General features: G+C 50.3%; 1 long non-coding RNA gene across 1 annotated transcript; it reads left to right on the top strand.

The window, feature by feature from the left end:
- Window positions 1-228: 228 nt before the first annotated feature.
- Window positions 229-1,342, top strand: LOC137299747 (uncharacterized). The gene is made up of 3 exons (XR_010957969.1): window positions 229-268; window positions 823-895; window positions 1,273-1,342. It is a non-coding gene; the product is annotated as an uncharacterized lncRNA (long non-coding RNA).
- Window positions 1,343-3,884: the final 2,542 nt, after the last annotated feature.

The following is a 3,884-nucleotide window of genomic DNA, read 5'->3' as shown; positions in this document are numbered from 1 at the left end:
TGTGCCTGCTTTTGCAGGAAATAAAGGCCTGCAGCCGCTTAAAGGGGTCAGCACAGCAAAAATCCTTGGGGCAGCATGATTCCAACTGAGGTACAGCCTACAGCAGGCCCATCTCCAGACTTTGCTGCAGTGAGATGATGACCACCTCAGTCCCAAGAAGCTCATATCGATACACAGCTGTCAGCCATCCTGCCACTAGGGGGAAGTATAGGAGTAGAAGCCATGTATCACATACTGGCACCGAGGGGGAGAATGGCAAAAAGAAGTGGTAAGCACTCACATAAAAAGGGGTTAAAAGTTTGTCTGCACTAAATTTGTTGTGTGTACAGAAATTGCCTTTGGCAAAGTTTGGAAGTTACTTTAATCTGGTGCAATGTTTGGAAACAGCATGATTTGCAACGTGCAGGAAGATGTCAAGAGCAAGATCTATGATCAAACAGAGCGTAAACCACTGAAACAAATGTAGCTGTGTTTATTTTCAGTACTGAGCTGCATTAAAATAGGTTCCATTTTCAAACTAAAGTGAGCGAGTGTAACTCCAGATCAGTGAGGCTTGACACATCTGAAATTATTTGCTTCAACAAATATCTTCAAAAGCAAACTTTTCGTAAATACCCATCCAGGATATGCACACAGAATTTCATGTGATGCTAACAAGTTAGTCAATGGCAACAGGTGATTTTTGGTAGCATAAAGGTTGAAAATTCATTTGTTAAATCATTTGTAACAAAATGGAAGCCTCACGAGGCAGGTCTGAGTGTGCAGTAGACACACACTACGAGCTTACTGAACTTACTTGGTTTTGCTTATGTTTCCTTGCAGTTACTGATCTTGCTGTTACGACACTTCAAACATCCTGAAGGCAATGTGTGAGGGTAATGAATTCCAATTTCAGGTATTTATGCGTTGCTCTTAATTTAAGAGTCTCTACCAGTATACAGCGCCTGGGGACACAGCAGTACACACCTAGAGTTGGAGCCACTCCAGGACTCACTCTTGATGATGGTGGGACTGAAGAAAATTTGTGTTCCCAGACTTCAAAACTATTTCATATCTTTACTTCATATCATGATCCAGATGCCAAATGACTCATCAACCTGTAATAATTTCCCAGTTTGGATCACTTTCTAGATACTATTTTGACAAACAAGTTTACATAACCAGCCTAGCTGTTGTTGATCTACATTCTCTTCCAGAGAAATAACATCAAACTAATATTAATGACCTTGTTTCAGTTGATGTGGTGTTAAGCACTTTTGTATTGTTTTTCAGTTGCTGGCTCCCTTGCTGCAGATCTCCCACTCTCGTGTCCGCTCTTGGCCTGGGTGCCAACAAGAGGTTAGTTGGAAAGTGAGTGTTTCTCCTCCACAAGGCCAGTAGGAAGACTCTTGGACAGCAGTGGAAGGCCCTGCCGTTGATGGCCATTACCACTTCAGCAGGCCTGGCCCCCTCCCTGCCCCCAACCCCACCAATTCTGAGCACAGCCCCTCCAAGGGGCATACCTGCAGATGGGGAACATTGGGTCAATGTTATTCTCCTGCCGCCATTCCAGGCTTGAATCCCCCTTCAGTCAGCTCAGAGCTACCCTCTGTGTCTGTCTTGGCATTCTCCGAAGGGCCTATTAAAGCCTCAGTCACTGCTTCCTTACGCACAGGACCCCCGGTGGGGCACAACTGCCCCATTCTCCTCTCTCACTGACTTTCCCGGCCAGCACACCCGTTGGGGACTAACCTTGCCGACCTTCTTCTCATTCCACTGACACCACCCCATCTCCTACCAGCAAATTGATCACCGCTCCTCGCCGCATTGCCCTCCAGAACGTCCGTTCATTCATGAACAAGTCCCTTGCTATCCATGAGCTTATTGTGGATGAGTGTATTGACATCCTGACATTGACTGACACTTGGCTCATGGGTGGTTCACCTCGTCCTTTACCGAAGCCTCCCCACCTGGCTATACTTTCCACCACCTGCCTCATCCAAACAGCTACAATGGTGGTGTGGCCTTTATCCCAAATTGCATCTTGGTCTCTCCCTCTACTCATCTGGCACCTTTTGCTCTATTGAGCACCTCACCTCACCTTATTCCATCCTTCTCATCTCTCCTTTAAAATACTCAAGCCCCAGCCTGAGTTTCTCACCAAGATATCCCCACTCCTTTCCTCCTTCAGCCTCTGTGCTGAATGATTCCTCATGTAGGTCGGCGAGCATAGGGGTGAGGGTAAGTGGGACCTGATGTGGGATAGAATACAGACTGCAGAGCTTTGGATGAGCTGAAGTTTATGGAGGGTGGAAGATGGAAGGCTGACCAGGAGAGCATTGGAATAGTCGATTCTGAAGGATTCAGCAGCAGATGGCTGAGGTAGGGGTGGAGGCAGGCAAACAGAGGTGGAAATTGGTGGTCTTTGCGATGGAGAGGACATGGGGCCCGATATTAACAGGGCTGCGGGTTCTCGGCAGGGGGGCTATCGGGTGCGTGGGTAACGCGCCCGGCGAAATCAGTCAGCCACCCGCGCGATCGTAGCCCAATTGGATCCACTTACCTTGTCCTCCAGGTTCCCCACTGCTGATCTGCGCGTCGGGCGGGCTGCGCATGCGCAGTAAGACCTGTCAGCTGGAGGAGCTCTATTTAAAGGGGCAGTCCTCCACTGACAGATGCTGCAACAAATAGAAAAAATTACAGCATGGAGCAGCCCAGGGGGAAGGCTGCTCCCAGTTTAATGATGCCTCACTCCATGTATCAATACACGGGGTGAGGAGGAGGGGGAGGACAGAGATCATCCCCCCGGCGGGCGGGAGGAAGCGGCCTGCCTCTGCCACCAGGAAGGCCTGGCTCGAGGTGGCAGAGGAGGTCACCTGCACCACCAACATATCGTCCACCTGCATACAATGCAGGAGGCGCTCCAATGACCTCAGTAGGTCAGCCGAAGTGAGTACACTTACTCATTCCCCTACACTCCGTCTGCCACATCACCGCCCTCATCCCACATCTCCTTCTGCACTCCCAACACTACTCTGTCACATCACCCCTCACACCCACTCAAACCTCATTCTCATCTTACCTGCACCTACTCACCTCGCCAGTACTCATCCTGCCACTACCACTCAACCCAATCCTCATACAATCTCATGGCTCTGTCTCATACTCACCCTCTCATGCATCTCTTTCACGGTCAGCCTCACTCAACCTGCCACTACCTGTGCTGCAGCCACAGGGCATGCATCACATATGTGCAGTAGGCAGCGTAAGGCAAACGTGTCGTGAGCATGAAGGGGATGCACAAGGGTGTTTGAGGGTTTGTCATGGTTGTTACTTATATTGAATTTCTGACCAACTCACATTACATATTATATTGTCACCACTACTGCCACGTCTTCGCGAATCTTGTCTGGTTTGTGCAATAATGCCCTTTCCTGAGGATCACTATGAAGACCCACAACTGATGCCACCCATTGTGTCACTGCAGAGTGGGTGTAGGTGTATTTGCAGGGCTCTTTTGTGCAGACGGCTGAGAGACGTCGGCGATGTCCCCGGTTGCACCCTGGAAGGATGCGGAGGAGAAGTTGTTGAGGGCAGTGGTGACTTTGACAGCGACAGGTAAGAGGATGGTGCTCGGGCCAACCGGGAGCAGCTCGGCATGAAGGCGGCTGCAGATGTCCACGACTACATGTCGAGTGACTCTGAGCCTCCGTGTGCACTGCTGCTCAGAGAGGTCCAGGAAGCTGAGCCTCGGTCTGTGGACCCTGTGGCGAGGGTAGTGCCCTCTGCGAAGCATCTCTCTCTGCGGTAGCCCTCCCTCCTGCTGTACAGGTGGATGTGTCACAGCACTCTGTTGTGGAGCTCCACGTGTCAGAGGTGGACGGCGTGGATGGCGAGGCTGGTGA

Source organism: Heptranchias perlo, chromosome 29 (genome assembly GCF_035084215.1).
Source record: "Heptranchias perlo isolate sHepPer1 chromosome 29, sHepPer1.hap1, whole genome shotgun sequence".
In the NCBI taxonomy this organism is placed as follows: Eukaryota; Metazoa; Chordata; class Chondrichthyes; order Hexanchiformes; family Hexanchidae; genus Heptranchias; species Heptranchias perlo.
The sequence above is the reverse complement of the archived record's forward strand: the minus strand, read 5'-3'. Positions and strand labels throughout refer to the sequence as shown.